Source organism: Monomorium pharaonis, chromosome 4 (genome assembly GCF_013373865.1).
Source record: "Monomorium pharaonis isolate MP-MQ-018 chromosome 4, ASM1337386v2, whole genome shotgun sequence".
Taxonomy (NCBI): Eukaryota; Metazoa; Arthropoda; class Insecta; order Hymenoptera; family Formicidae; genus Monomorium; species Monomorium pharaonis.
In genome coordinates this window covers 25,801,584-25,823,951 of record NC_050470.1, presented here as the reverse complement: position 1 = coordinate 25,823,951, position 22,368 = coordinate 25,801,584, and the positions used below count along the sequence as shown (strand labels likewise).

General features: G+C 38.4%; 1 long non-coding RNA gene across 1 annotated transcript; it reads right to left on the bottom strand.

Moving 5' to 3' along the window:
- Window positions 1-3,511: 3,511 nt before the first annotated feature.
- On the bottom strand, window positions 3,512-18,065 carry LOC105830205. The gene is made up of 3 exons (XR_001138548.3): window positions 15,971-18,065; window positions 4,787-5,039; window positions 3,512-4,473 (listed from the first exon to the last, which is right to left on the bottom strand). It is a non-coding gene; the product is annotated as an uncharacterized LOC105830205 (long non-coding RNA).
- Between the last annotated feature and the right edge of the window lie 4,303 nt (window positions 18,066-22,368).

The window sequence follows — 22,368 nt, the reverse complement described above, 5'->3', positions numbered from 1 at the left end:
AATATATAAAATATATATAAAATATATATTAACGTATAAATTATATATAAACGGATATCGGTCATTGATGGACTTATTTTACAACACTAAAGAAGATAACATTATTATACGTATGTTGATAAAATAATTGATTTAAGTATTATTATAAATTTTTGTTATATTTAATATTAAAACATTTATTTTTGTATAATGATTTTACAGTTACTAACTTATAATTTATTTTTATGTTTGCATATTGCTAATAAAAAGACAAGAATTCAGTTTTAAAAACTTATTTAAAAACTAAGGTATATTTTTAATTGTGAATTCCGAAGGATGAAATAATAACAAAAGATTGCCTCCATTATTATAAGTTTAAAATGTAAAACTGGTAAATTTTATAAAAACTAAAGCGTTTCTGTAAATACAAACAGGCACACACATTTATATGTAACGTGCAAATGCAGACTATCTCTCACAATAACTCGGGAACATGATCCACCGAGAAAGAGCATACATAAGCGATTAAGCACAAAATTAGACAAAAGAAAGAAGCGTATTATTCGACCAATTTGCAATTGCGCCAGCCGTCAATTATGCCATTAAAATTAATTGAATTTGCTATTATTGAATGAATGATTCGCTCGGATTATGTAGGTACATGTTTTGCAAATAGCAAGCAAATACTATCTAGCGGTTTGTTCTGCTTGTTGGTAGAATACAGTGTGTTGTAGAAATAATCCTTTCCCAATCTCCCTTGATTATACGAAGCGACGGAACAGATCGACTTTCCCGATTCTCGGACGGTGCATCGGGAATTCAGGATTCGGGATGTAGAACAGAGACACAAAGTGAATCCGCTTGACGAATAAACGAAAGATTTATTCTACCTAAATTACAATAATAATCATTTGTGGAAGATTTCGCAATTACTGCAACTCAAGTATTTTCATAGGTACCTTCTTCGCGGAATCGAAGATGCACTGCCATATCTTTTGGTGACAAACGTGATGAATACTCCTTCCTTAATGTGCTTAACGAAAATATTTTGAAGTGTAGATTACATTTTAAGGTTGTTACGAGAGTGCTTAGTTAGTACGATTGGCACATAAAGTTCATGATTTCAGCTTTTTGCTTTCAGAAATTAAGAAGCCAAAATGTTCGGTGTACCGATTATTTATTCAGTATGAGAAATATAATTTCTCTTTGTATAATATAATAATTTCTATTTATGCGTAATAATGGCGAGACTCCGTGATGCTTTTATTCGTAATGTTTTCACAGTAGCAATGCTGGGATTCGCATCTCGCGTCGAAACAGTAACATTGTTACTGTTTGATTGTTTTGATTGGTGTTGGCCAGGTAAACGTGTATGTTTGGCCAAAAACACTTAGCGGAACCGGCAAACGTTCTATCTCCCTCTGCTTCCTCTCCTGATTACGACTCTTGTGGGATCAGTTTAGGTGCTGGATTGCTAAAACAACGCTTAGATTGGTCCGCCGCATTGGCTCACGATGCCATGGTCTTAACTCTCTTTTATTGTCGGAAGTCGAACTGGAGCGCGTGTGTGTGTTGTGCGTTTCTTCTTTCCTCTCGCGTTATGCCGCACCGTCGCGTCGCGTCGCGTCGCTCTCCCCGCGCCGCCGCCGCGAAGGGGTTTATTTCGCGATTCCGCCGGTCCGCTCCCCCCTTCCCCCGTCTCTCCATGATTCTTGGCTTTCGCCGTATCCCGCGTTCTGAATACAAATCGCGACGTTTTCTCTCTCTCGCAAGCTCTTCCGTGGACCATCAGGACCGCGCGATCATTACCATTAATGAAGAACCCGGTAGAGATGCTTCATCGGTTATGCCCCCGCCCACCCCCAGTCCTCCTAGACGCATAACTCACGATGACCGGGACGGAAGTTTCCGAGGCCGACAGTAATGCGGGATTATTCCCGCCGGATGCACACAAGTCCGTCCATATTCAGCGATTTACAATTTTTATATTCGTGCGTCCCCGGGGAGCGTCGGTGTCATTGAACTCGGGGAGAAAGGTCGTCGGGATCGAGAAGAACGCCGGAGTTTTCGACGAAGAATATTTTATTTAGACAACTCCCCGGTCCCCTCCCTCCCGTGGCGTTTGGCTACGCAGAATCGGATGTAAATTAGTTATCGGGCAACGAATTCTTATGCGACGGAGGATCGTCTGATTGGCGAGAGGTTCAAATGAGAGAGGACGGATGATTTTGGAGCCCCCAACGCCTCAGGGACGAGCTGAATTATGAATCGTTCGTTCCTCTCCTCTAAGATTTTTTAGTTATGAATAGGGCATGTAAATACGCCCGAATGCATAATAAAACAGCCGCGCGAAGGTCCGCCGCAAGTACGACGGTCGTGTTATTTATTTTATAGAAACGTTTGCTTCGTGTAATCAAACCACGAGATTAAAACGTCGTGCCTTCAAGTCAAGCCGAAGCACCGCCTTTAATTACGTTCAAATTAAAATTAAAATAGTTCAGCGACGGGAAAATTGCGAAATGTCTTTCATATGCAGAATTATCTCACCACCTCACTCATTTATTTTGCATGCGATATACTATCAAGTTTATCCTCATATAAAACCTTTTTCCGTAGCACGTAACTCCATTGACGGAATTAAATAATGCAGATATGTCAATAACTCAGCTGCAATACGAGTTTTATTTGCAGGCTATAAATGAATAGCAGTAGAATAATAATAAAAGAAAGTTTAATTCAGCCTCTCTCTCTCTCTCTCTCGAATAGGTGAACAAATATTAATAGCAAATGTCTTATATCAATAAACTGATATTAACAGACTAATATCTAGTTATCCCCTCTTTTGAATTTATAATAAAGATTGAACTTTATTATTAAGAGATGAGACATTGGAATTGCTAGTAAATATCGCCTGTGTTACTTAGAAATGTATAGTATTACCGCTACGCGCACCCCTTTGCACCGAGAGAAATGCAAACGAATGCGGTCGACGATGATCCTGGATTCTCAGCAGTCTGATAAGGAATTGCGATGCCTTCAATATGCAAATTTTACGATGTTCCACCTCTATCGGTTCTGCTTCTCGAGACAGACACCGGGGAAGAAAGACAATAGCCATTTGATTCGACACTCGCCAAGAGAAACAGCTAGAAATACATTAACCATCTGCGCTATCCTGCACAAAGCGATATATTCATTCTAATCGGGATTGGGAAATAACGCGTAAAATCGTTACTGTTACAATTATTATTTTCTTTGAGTAACGAATGGGTAACGACGTTACATTTTTTTTTTAATTTGTAACGTTAATTGTAACGTAGTTATATTTTATCAGGAATAACCAAATTAAAGCATTTATTATTTTATTTAATTTATAATATAAAATTAACATTAGCAAGTTTGACTAATTAGCATATATTTCCATTCCTTCTTCTATTGATATTTGTTTCATTTGATATAAAATACAAATATCAGAAATCAACATCAAAATTTTTATGTTATTTTGTGATTATATAGAAGTCTTTAACTGAAATTTAAATATACAACAAAGTTTATTTAATTTTTTTCATTAATACAACGTCAAGTCAAGTGTATACATGTTTAATACATAAATAGGCCCGTATTCAGAACGCGCTCATAAAGAAGTTAACGCGCGAGTTTTTATCATTCTATCTTTATACATCATTAAACGTAAAATGAGGATAGAATGATAAAAAAGCTTACATTTTTATAAGCGCGCTCTGAATACGGGGCATAATGTAATAATATGTAAGAAGTTAATATACATCAAATTTTGAATGGTATTATATATAATTTATATATAAAATTTTATTAATATATTAAAAAAAAGCTAATAAAAATTGTATTAACTTGTTATGAAGTAATTAGCAATTGTTTGATTGAATTTTTTAATTTAACACAATAATAGGTTACTTTTATAACTTTGCCAATCCTGGTTCTAATATATACATATTCGCAATAAATACCATCATATTATAATTTATATTATACAATACGTTTCATGAATGCTATTAAAAATATTAAAGATAATTCTTTATACAAATTAAAAAATTGTTGTCGATACAACATTCGAAATATTTGGCAACACATGGTTAGATACATGTAAAAAATGTATTTTTAAATTTACATCACTACGAATACAGGAATTGAACAGCACCTTTAATTTGCCAAATTAATATTAGCACAAATACTTTACGATGCGGGAAGACAGATATCTCTGTTACACAGTGAGGAAAGTATTTCTCAAGCAGACTTCAGTACATGTTGGAAACGCTAACTACGTACTTCAGTTACACCACCGTACGTGCGCGAGATAGTTAGATTGCCTTCCCTAAGTTATCCTTCTACATGATGTTAAACTTCTCTCTAGTTTCCATTGACCATACGTATGTTACCGTACTTCCACAATATCCGCGGTGTTCGCTGATGAATATGAGACCGTGGACAGAGATTAGATTATGTGAAATTGTGAACCTGTCAACAGTACCGAAAGTAAGTATCATTAATAAATTGAAAGCACGTAAATCTCTTTGTAAATAAACTAGAAGCTTTTACATTAATCATAGTAAATAAAACTCAATGGTCAAATAGAGACGTTATTGTCAACAGTTAATCAACATGTAATTATTATACATAGAGTGTTTCAAAAATGGACATCCAAAGATCATTAAGATTTTTATATTTTAGTAGCATAGATGAAAGACAGCATTTCGACAACAATTAGATACATTAAATAAATTAAATCTATAGAAATATTTATAAGAGAATACCTTGACATGATACTTACTGCTTATCCATTGGCAATATTAATATTGCTTACCCATCGAGAGTAATATATGTTACACGAAATTCTCTCGAGATGCGAAATAAATTATGAGATACGCGCTTGCTTCCTTCGCGTCTCCTTCCCTACGTAAATTCGATTTCCTACGCGTTGTCATCGTGAGTTTCCAACGGTGGAGCGTACTCGTTTAATAATCGTATTACGTGAGGCTTAGCAATATCCGTGGCGTCAATCAGTACGGACCCATCGACGTAATCTGAAATATCAAATCCGATCGGACGTTCCATTAAACTGAAAGCTGAAGAACTTAATCTGTACCCGCCAATCAACTCTCCGGCGTTTAGCGAGGTGCCGATCCTCTTCGTACGGGCACCTTCCATACACATTTTGCCTGAATATGATGTACTTTTTTATATATATTATATCCGCTTTTCCCCCTCTCCCTCTCATGCATTAAATGAAGTATATATGCGGCAAAGGCATTTGAGGCGACAAGTCACGCCAAGTAAACGCAACTATTCGTCAGAAAAAGAAACGATAGATTGATCACGATAACAATGAATAATTCTCCGCAAAAAAGGCGAATTCACGACAAGTCTCTACGTCGCGCATAACTAAAGGAATGCCCTTAATCCTGTATATATGTATAAAAAGGCAGACAGTTCATTCTTCCAAATAAGTATTTTTCTTTCCTTTCTTCTTATGTTTTATATTCTTAAATATCTCCGTTGTATGTAATACTCTCTCTATCTCTCCCTCTGTGTTACATATATTTTTCTTCTGCTTTATATTTGTATATCTTGATACGGAATGTTTGATTTTGATAGCAATTATTTATGTCTTCTGATTATGTGCTAATTTAATGAACGTTTGCAGCTTTGAAATGCGATGTAAGTCGCAAGAATTAAGTTTGTTGATTGAAGCTGTTAACTAGTGATATCTATTTTAATGCAAAGTAATATTATTGTTTTACTGTCAGATAGACCTCGACGAACCAGTCGTGTGTTAAGATTTGATTTCAAGACATTAATTCTCACAAATTCTTAGAAGAATAAATATTTTAAAAGCGCATTTATGAAGACAGACAGATATCAGCTCTGGTATTTTACATTTTCTGGCAATTTGTGCGATCTTTTATCATTTGATCGTGGCAACATTTCATGTACAATTATTGTGCATATCAACTTCGTTGAATTTAGCTAATTATAATGATATTCGTTATTCTAATTATGATTTTATTAATTTTAAATAGTAATTTATGTTTTTGTCCGTTTTAATTTAGTTCTTTTGATTCCAGTTCTGAGAGGAAAAGTTCAAAAAAGTAGAAATTCAAAAATGCATATCACTGTTTCGCTTGGCATATTTTATCGCCGTCCGGGAAATTCGTCACGAGGCGACGCGTCATTTGAACACCACACGCGGCGCCGCGACGCCTAACGACCTAGATTTTTCTCGAGACTATTTTACCGCGACCAATCCTCTTCTCCTTGCGTAAGCTTCAACCGCAATTTATCGTCTGTACATGTGCAAGATGACGTCGACGTTATTTCGGCGATTCATGAGTGAAAATACAAAATACGTCATACGTTGATAACTCTGAAATTTTTCATTTAAATAAATACGCGTGTCATACATGCAATATTGTTTACAGTAATTTACATTTTTTATATAAATTACATTTAAGTAAATATTCATATTTATATTTTATATTTACATATTTTTCTTGCAATTTTTTTTCTGTTAAATAACATTGACACTTCCCGAATTTACTGCAAACGAAAATATAGGAGGTTCCTCAGAAACGAATAAAAATATTGTTCGTGATTACAATATTTTTTTATATATGTAATCTCGGTGAAAACACAGACTTAAAACAAAATTAATTATCTACAAGACAACAACATTATTAATTAACTAAAGGATAACAGTTTCGTTTCTGTCATTTTGAGACCGGTGATCACATGTATGTAGAACTCATTAGCCTCGGCGCTAATTTCTGTTACCTATCGATGTTTCAATCATTACCAATATCTGCTCCAAATTACCGTTCATTAGGCCTAGACGCGATACGGAAGTTCGCGCCGTTCAGAGATCTAATTACATGTATCCTATGCGTTAAATATTCAATGAGACTTGTATGAACATATTGGATACAAATTCCTTGGGGAGTAAACAACAAGATATCGATGTCGCAGCTGCATTTGAAAGAGAATCAGCAGCAAAAAGTTACAAATCCTTATATATGCAACCACATAACCATCGTACAATATTGCTGTACGATGTTTGCGCCGTGTTTTCTTTTTTTTTTTCTTTTACGGCTCCTGGATATGATAAATTAAATACTAAACGCAGCAAAAATAAAAGTTACATTCTTCCCATTGTGCGTTTATTTTCCAACGAACGGTCCACATATCATAAAAGTAGCTAATAAATGACAAAGGTCAAGTGCTCGGAAATTTATCAGGAGGTGGGAATAGCTTCGGAAGAAAAAAAAAATCGTTAGAATGCACCTGCGTGCGCGCTCGTGTGTATAAAGCTATTTCGTTATTTAACTTCCTAGCTGCGGGATAATGCGTGTATTTATGCGTGCCTGCGTTCGCACGCAATGCGTGCATGCGTGCGTGCATATTCATCCCGCGTTAAACGCCATTCGGTGCTTCGCGGGGCGGGAAAATCGTGCGGCAGACTGTACGCGAATTTTTATACGACGGATTTTACGTCTCGCGGAGCGCTTGTTTACCCCTTCGTCTCTTGCTCTCTCTTTCTCTCTCTTTCTCTCTCTCTCTCTCTCTCTCTCTTCCCCCGTCAACCCCCCGCCGCATTTTATGGTCTGCATATCCGCAATCCCGGTATTATGCAGGTACACCATTCGCTTAGGCGTCGGAATCCGGCCTGCCGCATCGGCTGACGCTTTTCTAGGTCTAGAGGTAACGCTGGCGCATCTGGTGCTCGCGCTTCTTACGCTTGCAAACGTTTTACGACATCGTCGTAACCGTATCTGCTTTTTGCCCCACGTAACCGCGAAATTGATTACGAGACTCGTAATTTCGCTGTAATTAAAACACGTTTGCTGCGGTCTCCGGGACAAAAAATGACAAGAATTTATCTTTTGCCGATATTTGGTAAAATATAAATTCAAAGAATGAAGCATTTCATTAAAAAGACATAATTAAGTTATTTCTTTCGACCTCATTTTACAATTACTCATTTTCTTCTGCGTATGTATGTATATATAAAATTAATCTTAGATGACTTGGGTGACTTGCTAAATAATCTCAAGTGACTTGGATTAAATATTACCAGCAATAAATATTTAATACAGATAAGATGTTCAGAATCTCTTTGACACTATGATGGAAAAGCATGAAAAATGATTAACGAAAGTTGTCTCGAAAGGGATTGAAAACAGGATCGAGGAGGGCTCGATAACGGCTTAAGGGTTTAAATTGTTGCTCCTATGGCGAGAGAGATTCGCGTATCTAGAGGGGGATAAGAGGAAGGACAAGCAGACGATAAGAAGTATCATCCTGTCTCTCTGCGAGATGCCCGGCTGTCGGCTCCAATATCGCAATCGCGGGGGATCGATTTTCAATCCAATTGTCAGAGAATGCAACGTGTAAACCGCGATGGAAAGTGCAATATATTTTCATGAGTGCCCACCATCGTGCCGAGCGGGAAAAGGTACGGATAGCGCGGTACGGTTATGCTGGCCCAGGAGGGATGGTTTAAAATCGAATACTCGAACCCGAACAAACTCTTGTACCGGCTCAGGAAATCCGGTATAAACTCGTAATATCGCATTTTTCCTTCTTTCTTTTCCTTTTTTTTTGTACCCTCTTGATACCGACCGGATTTTTTCCCTTTCTCCTTATTTTGCCTCTTTTCCCCCGCGACTGGCGTTATGGAAAATCGCGGCTTGGCTGTCCCGCCTGTAGAATTATTTGAATCTTCGGTCACACATTCGCTGAATTATACACGATTGTGTGATACCGAATACGCTTTACCTTTATCAACTTACAACATACTTTGCATAAATAAATTTGTAGATTTACAAATTTATTTTAATAAGATAATTAATTTATTTTTAAAACAGCACACTATTATATTAGCATTAAAAAAAGAAAGTTTGGATAACGTGGCCTACACCTCCGGATGCTTTGAACTACCTTAGATGCATGCGTATCTTCTACCTTGCAGCGCGGTCTTTTTCACAGTCCTATTCATGTTCAGCGATTTAAAAGCGACCGTTCCTTTCGTTGCGCTCGCTTTGCCCGTGTCCGTCTTCAATATCACGTGGTTTGGTGAATTCGGTGTATTCGGTATACGTCGAACGTTCTCAATGACTTCTGTTGGGTTTAAAAATGTATTTTTCCTTTTGCTTTTGGCCGGCTCACTATACCACACATTTCCATTTTATACCTTTTTCGTATGGAATCTGTAACTGCAGCTTATTTGACTTAAATTTAATCTGTGTTATAAAAATTTATCTTTATCAACTTACGACATACTTTGCACAAATAAATTAGTAAATTTATAAATTTATTTTAATAAGGTAATTAATTTATTTTTAAAGCAGCACACTATTATATTAGCATTAAAAAAAGAAACAAGGTGTGTTTTTTATAAATTTTTGAATGCAGCAAATCAAATTTTATCAGCACTTCAGAATTTTAAAATAATTTTAATACTTTTTTAGCGCTATTTGAATTTTTTGTAAGCAATGATATTTTGACATTTTAATTAGAAGTTATGAATATTGTTCATTTTCTATAAAATATATATTTTTTACTTTTTATGTTTTAGTCATGTACTCTCTTGTTTTCAATTCAGTTAATATTTTCTTAATATAATCAAATATTTAACAATATTTAGTAACATTTAGTAATTATTTGATAAACGTTTAATAATCGATTGGTTATTATTTTTAGGTTTGATTACTATTAATACTAAATATTATATAATATTTGGTATTAACCAAATATTTAATTGAAATTGAAAAATCTCACCGAAAAAAGCTTGACTATTACTACTTAGTAAATTTTTTTTAGTGCAATATCACTTCTCCAAATACATTCCTTCGCTCGTCGCAATCATATTTTTCGAGAGTGCGCATGTAATCCTCTTCTTTTGCATTTTTGTCTGCAACGACTGGCATGCGTATAGCTTCATAGATCCTCCAGATTCACTCTTTTCCACCTCAATGCGGGACGTGTATGGAAAGAGCGATTGAGGTATCGATGCTTATTCCGCCCTTCTCGTATGCGGTTTAACGATGCTAGGAAATTGAATGTTCATCGTGATCCGCGACTTTGGCTTTTCAACCAGTTCGGAGAAACAGCCAGGAGGGGAGCGACTTTGGATCCTATCGTTGTAGTTGAACTTTCGATTTGCGCGAGCGATGACGCGTGGACGGGGGGAGGGGGAGTTGCGGAGAAATCTAAACTTTAAAGTGCGTTTCTTTTTTCCGTTTGCTTCGCAAAATATAAGACGCGAACGTGACATCTTCGTTGAAAAAGTCCAGCGAGATTGCTCGAAGATTGGGAATCACTTTCGCCATCTAAAACGGAAATGAGTAAGTATACGAAAGATTGAGGTGAAAATTACACTCGCAGACGCCAAGAAAATAATAATGGAAATTTGTGATATTTGAAATATGCTGGGAAATATAATGGAAGTGGGTATTGTATCGATAGTCACTACTTGCCTTTCACATTGTGGCATTTCTCTTGCGACGGAAAATAAGAAAGCGTACGAGAATATTTTAATATTTACTTCATCAACGAGAGCTCGAGGGGGCTTCGGCCATTCCTGGGAGCTTCGTGGAAAAGTGGAAATAAATGTAAACAAAGATTTATTCTTCAATTTTCAATGTCCTTCACTTTAACAAGAGTTTAATAGAAAACTTGATTGCCAAGATGAAGTTGCGATAAACTTTCATTCGGAGCAAATTGACTACAAATTTGTCAAAAAGTTTGCGGATGATAGATGTCAAGGTAACTCTAGGACATCCTATTTACGTTACGCGATCGATACAACGACCGTTTGTGCGAAAGAAGACGGACGAAGAGAGAAACAGTCCGCCGGCTGCGGGCTACAATTGCGATAAAACATTCACTCCCCGAATGTGCTGCGCCATGAAAATTTCATCCGCCATTATGCCGCGCAATCTACGGCTGGATATCGGTTATAGCGCCCAGCAGATTTACGTTACAGTTACTTAATTATAATACGGACGCTGCGATGTATTATTTAAACGGTCAGAGGATGCCATGCCAACTCGAGGATAACGGATATCTCGAGCGCGTTTGCTATACGCGCGTCTCCCGAACTAATTTCTCGGGCACTCGATTTCGTTGTATTTCTTCACTCCCTGTCTCTCTCCATGCGGCGCATCCCAAAGCGCGCGCGCGCGCGTTATTCCGACTTAATTTACGAGTTTAAGCCGCAGAAAACTGTTTAGTTTGCGAAAGAAAGCGCGTCACTTAGGATTACTGAAAATTATCACCCGAATTACGAATGGCCGGCCATGAGCTTTCCCCGCAAATTCTCAGAATCCTTTTCGTCGCTCACGTCGTGTGCGTTTGTGTGTTGCGCGTCGTACGCGGGCGACCGCGATTTTTCTCTCGGGGGGAAATAAAACATCGGTGAGCGCGGTCTCGCTGGCGATTATGCGCGCCGGGACGTTGCGAGGTGACGATGGAAAAGCACGAGAGAGTTGCGGGGCGTATGCGTTTTCACACCAAACCGCGGGGTGCCTGTGATGTCGCTGAGCGACGACGACGTCGACAACGACCACGACGACGCGACGTCGACAACGTCGGTCATCCGTACGTACGTTTTTCCGTGGCGACGGGCGCGCGTCGGGTTATGATTTTCCACGAGGTCGACCGGAAAAATGAAAATTCCAGCAGATGCCTCGGTCCATTATGTCGCGGCTACGCGGAAGCGCGATACGAGCCGTTGCTGGAGCGGGTAGCTGAAGAGAGCGTTAAAGTCCCGCACGCTCGAGGTACCCGGCATATTCTCGCGGCAGCGCTTTTATGAACTTTTTATGGGGTCATTCTTCCCGCCGGCGAAGTATGCAGCAGAATCCTGATCTCTGCGACAAGGCGATCCCCGCGAGATATGACACGCGTGTGCGAACGTCATCGCGACAAATCTCTTCTGCTTTAAGAGAGGGAGCGAAACACGAAATTGTCACATAATCAATATTCGAGAATGTATAATACGCGTATGCAATAATCAATACGCTGCCCTGTATATAATAGTTTATTGAAGCCATTTATTAAATGTGCATATATGTAATTGACGTTTTATTACCCTAGTTTCTTTATTAATAGAATTCATAAATCCATTTATATCCAATTGTTTTGCAAATTAACGCAACTCAATAAGGCAACACGCTTTGTAAAATGTATGTAAACAATAATCATAAATTAATTTGTAACTTGTTTTCAAATTTGATAATTAGTTAGTTAATGCTCTCTTGAACAGCATTATAACCTATTTTTTTTATATTTTATAATTCCGCTGAGTGCTTTATTGACTAATTTGTTTTAACTTGTCTTTAGTCAAACAGATATTACCAAGACACATAAAATATAGAAGACAAGTCAGAATAAGTCAATAAAGCATCCAACGGAATTATAAAACATAGAAAATAAATTACAGCATCACTCCGATCATTAATTGCTAACTGCCAAGTTTGAGAAAACAAGTTAAGTTAATTTATAATTACTATTTCAGTAATTCCTTTGTCAAAGATGTGTATGTTCATGTTATATATGTATGTACATATAAAGTCATGTACCTATCTGTTATATGTTTAAAAGATGATATGTATGTACATATTCCTTTGAGCCTCTTTCGGAGAAGCAAACGGGAATGCCGAGTTCAATCAATCTCTCTGGGGGGGGGGGAGGGGGAGGCTTCAATTATCATCCCTGCTTGCGAAGAACTTTGTATTTCGAGAGTGACACTTGACTTCTTCATGGACTTTCCGAGGAAGATTTGCCCGAGCGCCGTCACAGCATCGCGGGAAACAATATTTTCCATCCGGCGCTCGCGAGCATATGGCTGATACGTTTACTCGCTCGGGCGTAAAAGACGCCATCGGGGAGAATGGAATTAAGGGGTGTCGGGCCCGACGGAGCGGAATGATGTAGGTGATAGTTGCCAGCAAGTTGTATTTCGCCCCGAGGTCGGTATATTTTCGCGTCACTTCGCATGAAGTAGAAGTGCCTCGCGCGTTTATTCTGCCTTCGCGGTTAATCTCATCTTGCGAATCCCACGCTGAAACTTTGTAAAATTTTGATCCCGTAAAAGCATGGCAGTAGCTAAACAGATTTGGAAGCCGCTAATATAATAGAGTGCGATAAATTTATATCTTATGATATAGTGTTGCCTGCACATCTTACCCCACTTTCTATTTCTCGCTCGCTTATTAACCGGCCATTATGAAATTTTTAAAAGTTATTTTAAATCTTACCCTTTTTTTTTATTTCAACTTAATGGTCTGAAAGCGCACAGCTCAAACTTTGACAGTCAGGCTGAAAGGAATTTTTATTTGAATTTATTTTGGGGATATATATATATATATATATAAATCCGCACTTCCACTAGACAAATCGATAGCTGGATATAACGGCAGTGGCGATTTTTAAACTGTATTCGCTGTGTGTAACGGAAGAACGGTGTTCGATGTCTCGCGCCGTTATTTATAGGCAGCATGCATAATAGAGTAAATGAGAAGATCCTGTTTCTGCCGCATTACTCGCGGTACGAAAAAGATAGAATCGAGTCTTGCCAGAAGCGGCGGTGCGCGTTTTTGCAGGGTGGGAAAATCCCGCGCGCCTGGAGAACGCCGCGAGACGAAATTTGGCCGAACAGTAAATCAGAAAGATATGATTTTTTTTCCCTCCCTCCCACCGGAAGACGAGTATCCGACCGGAAAAGGCGGCAAAGTCGACGCTTACTCAGCGTCGTTCCGCGCCTCTGCGCCGTCCTAAAAACCTGCCAGGACTGCGCTTTACGTAAAAATTGGGACGAAGAACCTGTTTAATCGCAAGGAAGGAAGATTCGCGCACTCTCGTAGCCAGGCCTAAAACATTATCTCGACCTCGCACACGATTAATCACCCTCTCTAAAATTTATTACTCGATTAAGTGTCGTTTATAAGAGGGGATGATAACTTTTTCCTTTTTTTTTTTTTACGTATTACGATGTAATCATGAGGTATCGTCATCGTTCATCACTGTCGTTTATCCGCTTGTGACAAACTTGGCATTCAAATATCATATGTAATCGTATGTATTAAATTTTAATCGTTATCCTGCAAACTTCATATATATTAAAATAACATTGAATTTTGCTGGACATATTTGTCAAGTGATTAATAACGAAAAAAAAAACGACGAACATACATACCTGATTGTTTCAATATTGCGAATCGTGTAAAATATCGTTACGTATTTATTTCTCGGAGTTTTTCACGGATCGCGAGTACGATGAAATGGAAATAAATGAAAAATATCGAATCGCATTAAAAGTTGTTCAACATTGATAAGTTTTTTTTTTTTACATCACTTTGTGAATTGCTCTAATTAAAGATAATAATGCGTGAGCATTAAATAATTGGACAGTTCTATATAATTATTCTGAAAATACATAATTTTAATAATAAACTGAATAATTTCCATAAATGGTTTCTAGATATTTATTTGACACTTTCCGGCGCCCGTAACGAATATTATGCGGTGATATTATATTACATTTCGCGGCAAGGGATTAACGGTATTCGTATGACGGAATTATATTATTATTATTCAATGCGATTATTTATATAGCATGCACTAAGCGTACGCCTCTCCTCATTAATTGGTAATTTTCATTAATTGGTAATCTTTTAATCTGTGAAATAAATAATTTTTTAAAATTATTCTTACAATGAAAATTGTCGTTTAATGTTTAAAAAAATAGAAGATTAATTCTATAATCTCTGCTGCTCGAATTTTGATGCAAATTCACCGCTATTTGACTCTCGGTTTGCAAATATTCGAAATTGATCGACGCAAAATAACTAACTAATTAATGTCATATCGCGCTGTCGAAAGCGCATATGCAATCAAATAGACCATCCACGTTCCTGTAATGCACCTTTTCGCGTATACGCTAGTTTTCATCAGAGTGCTGGCTTCAAAAACGGTGATGCATTACCACAAATCCAGAGTATAGGCAATCCCGCCATGAAAGGGGTAGTTTTATTGCAAACGTGTGAGCAGTTTAACGTCGTCGCGCGCCGACGTGATTCGTCTAGGCTGTTTCTAGTCTGCGTACATAATTCAAACTAATCTAAAAAAATCTTTTTTTAATTACAATGCTTTTGTTACATCAAAAATTCAAGCTGTTTATTAAAATCAGCGTAATTATTGAAACTAAAAGTTAAGTATTGTAATGTATCTTTTTCTTGTATTGCATTAATGAAAAAGACTCGCTTATTTTTTGTTTAATTTATTTGTAATAAATTTTAAAAGTGTTTATAACTTTATTTAAGTGTTAATAACTGCATCGTACATTTATTAACTTTTCTAATTTTTATATTGCTTCATTTATTGTTTTATTACATTTATGTGATTATATCTATTAAGTCTCTTTGATAGCACAGAGTTCAAAATTAACTCATAATTTGTAACATACAACTAAATTTATTTTAAATTTCTTTTGAACTCTCTATGCTGTCTGGGCAGTGACATAATTTAATTTTTATATATTGTCGCGCTGTACACTATTGCGTTTTGTGTAAGGTATTTTGTATAAATCAATATTTTACATTTAAAGTAAAAGGCTTTTAGAAATTCTCATTACTATTCTTAACTTCTAAGTATTTTATATAAATAAATTCTAGATAAGGTCAGTTAAAGAAAAAAAAAAGAAATGTATAGCATTATTGTATTTTACTGTTTATGTGTTAGATTAAAAAAACTTAATTATTGCAAAATTTGAAACATCATTTATAAAAACTGCTATATCATTTGATAGAAGACATTTTCTAACTTGTATTTATATTTCTAAAGTTTTATTTTTAGTTTTTGTTTGAGAAATATAATCCCAAAGTAAAGTGGTATATCGATATTGGCGACATACTTCTACGGAATTGTATTAAAATACATTATTTGTTTCATACTCTACCTTAGGCCATGCGCGATGCAAATTTTTTTCGTTTTTGCCTGTCCAGTCGCAGATGTGTGTGAGACTCGCAAGGACAAGGACACCGAAAAATGTGCGATCGACCCTGATTTTCCGACAACTGCGAGCGAGTGTTCCACACGTGTGTAAAACACGCGCGTGCTTGGATCGACATCACCGTCGCTGGAATGAATGACGTTAAATTTAACGCTGCCAATTTATCGAGGCGCACACCCTCGCTCTCGTCGCATATGCGCGCAAACGCATACTCAAGCTTAATTCACATTTGCGCTTATACAATGACGGTTTTATGGTCGCCGTGATATCACGGCATGACACGGTAAAATTTTGATTAAAGGAAAACTCAGCGTCACGACAGCGCGGAGAACGTAATCATGAGTTTATACCATGCGATATATCATTGTAATAATTTCTTCTATTTTATGATTTATCATTGCATACATTAATTGCATGTGTGTGGTAAAAATGATTATATATTACGACATGCACCGAAAGAACAATTTTATTGAACAATTTTATTGTAATATCTATAGAAATATAGCTGGATACAGATCAAATAAATATAATTTTTAGATTGACCGTTAAAACTATCAAAATAACTGTACTGGATACTCAAGCATTTTTACTGTAAAAAATTTTCACATTCTAGCAGCCAGCTTAAACATCTAATATAATTATTTTAATAATCCAACATAATTATGATGTATTTTAGAAAAATTACTCCTTTCGTGAAACACACACACACACACACACACACACACACACACACACACACATACGGAAAAAATTATAGTAAAAATGACTATGGTAAGCAGTAAGTTCGGATCAAGAAAAAAATTATAAAAATTTTTACTGTGTTTTTCATCAAATTATCATAGTGTGTGTGTATATAGCATAATATGTATAATAAATATTGTATAAAATATTACATAAATAATCTTTTGTTTCTAAAGAAATTACTCTTCTGTCATTGATATGGATAAACCTTCAAACCGTTCAAATATTCGCACGAACCCTGATTGCACACGTATAGGTATTATTTGACAGAACATTCGACGTGCTGCATAATATATGGAGTGTGGCATGACGCCGTCGTAATTGATTGTAGCGCTGTGCGGTTTGGCACCCGCTGGCCGGAAGTGTTCGCAATTACTACAATGGAATCGCGCAAAGTTAATGATAAAATATTCATTTCCGGAATGATAATTCGCGGCCGGCCGCGCGGCGGGAATCGCATTTTCGGCGAGCCCTTCCCCTCCCTCCCCCGCGATCGGAAACCACCTCAAAAATCAGTACGGAAGTGAACGCACGTGCGCTCCAACTCGGAATTTTGATCGCGCTCAGTTGCACGGTAATCGTCCTCTATCACGTCGTGATTTCGGTACAGCGGCGGTAAATCGGTGCAGTGAACGTGGAACTATTTACTAAAATACACGTACGCTTTCCATGTATATCCGCAGACTCTAATAAATCGCGGGTGCATGTAACGAGTCTATTTTACATACTTGCGTATATGAAATACGCGACTGTAATATGGGCGATATTTTTATCCTGCATTTATCGAACGACAGTGTTGCACACGTTATCGCGCCGTGAAGGAAGTTAAGGCATTTCTTCTCGCCTTAGCTGGCTTTATTTACACAATTTTCCTTGCACCAGCGAAGGACGTTTCTCTCTTTTTCCGACAGCTCTAAAAATGGTACTCTCTAATTTCTCTCGAGCGTGAATCGCCGCCCGCTTTGTAAACTTTTGTGTCGCTCGACACACTCTAAGTAAATTTCTTGAAAATAATTAACAGGCGACGGGTAAAAATTGCTGACCTGACGTAAGGAAAAATCCGCGCGCAACCGGGCGGATTTAACGGACCTGCTTTAATTGTTAATTGCTCGTTACTTTTAGTCCGTCGAAACTTTTCCAGCGCGTCCGTCCTCGCGTACAGCCAATGCCAGCCGCCGCGCCGGTGTGTGACACGGAATTTCAGGTGTAATCGACGCCAGCGGGGCCTCACGCGAGATACCACAATGAAAATCGGGACTGGTTGTAGTAAATCGCGCGGGGGAATTCGCCGCACGAACAAACACTAAAGAGGACGTGCTTGGTCGAGTGTATATCGCCGGAAGGGAAAATATTTTTTTCCGCGTTTGCTCTCTCGACTTTAAAGCGGCGCGCGCGCGCGCTCGCAACCGTGCGCGACGAAACCAAAATGCGGATCCAGCTTTCGAATTTAAGCCCGGTTTGGATTTCGAGCTGACCAATTAGCGGCGCCGAATTGGCGCTAATACTGGGATTAATGCACTGATCAATTTTCGCGCGACAGCTGTGAAAGCGGAACGAGCGCTCTGGAACAACCGTATTCTCGTAACATACGCACGTAATGTTGATTTTCGATATTGCAAACGAGCCTCTTTCAATGTTATCGATAGGAATGAAAAGGCGTGTATATGTGCGCAGCATATTCCGTATTTCTCGGCGCTCATAACGGCATCAGAGTAAACAAAAGTTCAGCAAATTAGCGCATCGGCAGTGAGGATAAGCTGTGAAGAGTTATAAATGAACTTTTTAGGAAAACAATTTTAATGAAGCAAAAACTACATAATTGTAAAATTTTTACATTCTTTTGCACGGTGTTTGTGCCATTCGCGTTTAACGATAAAGACTATCGCGTTGTCTTGAGTGGTTTTTACTCAAAATAAAACTCGAGGGTTCGAGGATCATATTTGATACACTTAACGTTAAGTAAAAGCTAAAAGTAGAATTATAATATAAAAATATATGGTAACTGTAAATGTGTAGTGTAATTTGCTAAAACTCAGCTGATAACTTTGTGAGTTAGATGAGTAACTTGTACTATTTCTTATAGACAAGATATAAATTAAAAAAAGGTCCATTTTTTAATAGTAATTTGTGAACAGAATTAAAATAACACAATCAAAATTGAGAAATGGCCAATGGTTACAAGAGGATTTTAGTGCATACAATTTTTTATGTGATTTTACATGTATACATTTCCTAATTTTAGCCTTAAAATGCAGTTTTGAAATTGTTAAATTCGTTTGTTACTTTTTAAAAGGATAATTTGATTGGATAGTTTTCTCAGTACACTTATACTTTACCTTGTCTATTTAATAAAAGAAGATAATTTGCCTAATCTTTAAAGTAATCAGCTCGTTCGTTCGTAGATTAGTCTTTTGCGGTCACTTGCTGTCCGATTCATGCATATAGACACTATACAATATATATCTTCGGCTTAGGGAAGAACGTTTTCTTCTTATTATTAAATTGAATAACTTCTCCGCGATGCGTGCCTCGTTAAAATTTCTTGCACCGCGCGCATTTCTCCCTAATGGATAGGGTGTTACGAGTTTCGCTTGTTGATGCAAGCAGAATTTCATCAATTGAAAAGTCGTTAGAACGAGAGGGAGAGAGAGAGAGTGTGTGTGGTGTGTGTGTGTGTGTGTGTGTGAGGCAAAGACGTAATACAATTTCTCTAGTTCCGCGGTATCTTTCGGCGGGGAAAGAGACGCAACTATTTCGATTCACATTAATCAAGATTCGGAAGGCCCGTTCTCGCGTGCAGCGCGCTTGCAGACGCGCGCCGTTCGCGCACGTGAGCATAACGCTCCGACTGGAAACTTTGGTGTTCCAACTATTCATTCGACTACGGATTAAAGAGGGGAACAGGGCGGGGAGGGGGAGGGGGCGAGGGTGGGCCGGGGGCTCGCAGAGGCGTTTAAACTTACGTCGGAATCCTTCGCGTTACCTCGTCGGCGCTCATAAATCAGGTAACTTTACAGAACGCCCTTAGCCGACGACATCGTCGCTTTTCGTCGGGTACACAGGCTCTCACGGAGGACTAGAGTGTTACGAGCCGACTTTGCAGTTTTCAAGTTTCGCTAATAAGACGAGGACGTGGAGGAGGGGGCTCGCCTTTGCGCCCGACGCTATCGGCTCTTTACGCCTACACTTTCCCATCAAATTTATCATCTCGTCTAAAGTGGCTCAATACGACGAAAAAATATATATATATATATATATATATATATATATATATATATATAATATATAATATATATTCGGTAAGTTAAGGCAATTAACTATTCTCGCCATATTTAAAAGGGACTATTTTTCTATCGGCACTGTCGCAACGTCATTCGTATCACAACTTTATTGCATAAACATTTCATTTAACTATATGAGAGCACGTATAATTTCTGTTCTTCTAGAATATTACGTTTTTATCGGCAGGAGATTTTATTCCGCATCGATATTCTGGGATCGATGATCGTATCGAAATGTGATTCCAGCTCATTACTGCGAACGCTTGCTCGCTCAAAGAGATTCAATCATCCGGGCACGGTACGAAGGGGGGAACCGGAAGGTATTTGATGGTGCGAACGAAGGTTGATATGAGAGTCAGTAAAAAGAAAGTTCGATACAGGGCGCGGTCAGTACATTCACATACCATAATTGCGGATAAAATGACGGACGCTGGTACGAGTTCGACGTTACGATTGGCAGTGAAGCTATGGTTTAATGAATACGAGAGTTATTTCAAGCCGGCCGGCAGCAGTTTTCGCTCGTGATTCACACGGCGCGCGGCGCTGGCTAAATAAAAGTTTCACGTTTTGTACTGCCGGCTAAAAGCTCGCTTGTCGAAGGTTTTGTGTCTCATCTACTATTCTGTTTACCTTTCTTCCCCCTTGATTTCGCTCAGCCTGTCAAACGATAACTGAATAGTCCGCCCATGCGCAATGCTCCTCTCTCTCTCTCTCTCTCTCTCTCTCTCTCTCTCTCTCTTTCTCTTCATGGAGGAGATACAATAGAAGATCCATCAAACTGAAATTTGGTATCAGGAACGTTCGGTCGGTTGGTATTTCCAGTGCGTATTACGTCTAACTATGTAGCGATAGGTGTATGGCGTAACCAGGACAAAAAAAAAGAGAAATTGTCGTAACGCCGTGCGACGTGCTTGCGATGTCGTGCGGAAATATATTGTTTATTCGAATAAATTCCATTTTTAATTAGTATAATTCTCCTTTAGTTTTCAGTATTCAGTATAATTGCGTGCAATCGTGTAATAATAATATCGTTCATTTTTGTGCCTCGTCTAGCTCTCTCGATGCAAGAGGATGAAGCGAATAATTCAATAATGGCTATATTGTTCACATTTTTGTATTATGTGCCAATACTTTGTACAAAACGGGAAACTTTTAACAATTCATTTCAATATTTTCAATATTATGAGTAATATTTAACAATGTTTCCGACAGACCATTATTTATATTGTATAATAGAGACCGTGGGATTCTGTCGATAGTAAAAATATAAAAATTGAGCATTCGATATCGTCAATATGTCAGATCATGCATGCATTGTTAAGAGAACACACATAGATATCCGGAGTTCGAATCATTTGGAGGATGTTGGATACCGGAAACGGGGGAGGAGCCAACGGTCCAGCTGCGAATGGATCATCCCCGGAGCAGGTATAATTCAAGCATCCTTGTCCAAGAGTAACGGACGTGTATGCTCAAGGTATTAGCTTCCGAGCCGGGTATTGACTTGATATCGCTGCGCATACGTTTCACCACGTGCACGGCAGTGGAATCAATTTTCTGTTACGGACCGATGGACTGTATGGCGCGCTGTACACGGTGCATTGTCATTACGGCTGAATTATTGATGCTTAAATAACACACGGGTATCATTAGCTCGCATCGTGTCGCAATAGCGGACGGTGTTTGCCGTCCCGGTGGTTCTTTCGAAGCGGCTGCGCTTCGAAACGGCCAATTCCAATATTTCGCGCGGCGGTTATTTCTAATATCTCCTGTATTATACGCGCGCGATACAGGATGCGCGCCACCGTCCACCGTCGTCGCTGTCGAAGTGGAAACTGACGAGGAAGTGAACGGCTGAATGTCATAGATATTCCATTTCGCGGAATTCGAAACGCCCGCGTCCGCACCGAGTGACGTAACCGGTGCCAGAAGGCATACCTAAGCGAGGCAATGTCATTTAGCATCGTAAGAGCGCGAATCTCGACGAATTAATCGATTGCAGTCCATCGAAGTGATAAACCTCCGCGCTTAGACGCACCACCTTCCCATAGCTAAAGTCGATCACTGCATTTCCCGCGTTTCAATCTCAATCGCACGCATCACGCGCAGAAAAATGCGCTCCAGCGCCGATGAATAGCCGGTCGCAAATAAAGGAAAATAAAAAAAAAGTGCGTCGACGACAATTCGCTCGCGACGGAGAGTTGGCAGGGGTGGGAGGGGGTGGAGAGGGGAATGGATCGCGGAACAGCGCGCGCGGCCAATATTGTTTCGCCGTCGAGGAATTTTAACGCACCGCGGAACCCGCATTAACGTTGACATGGA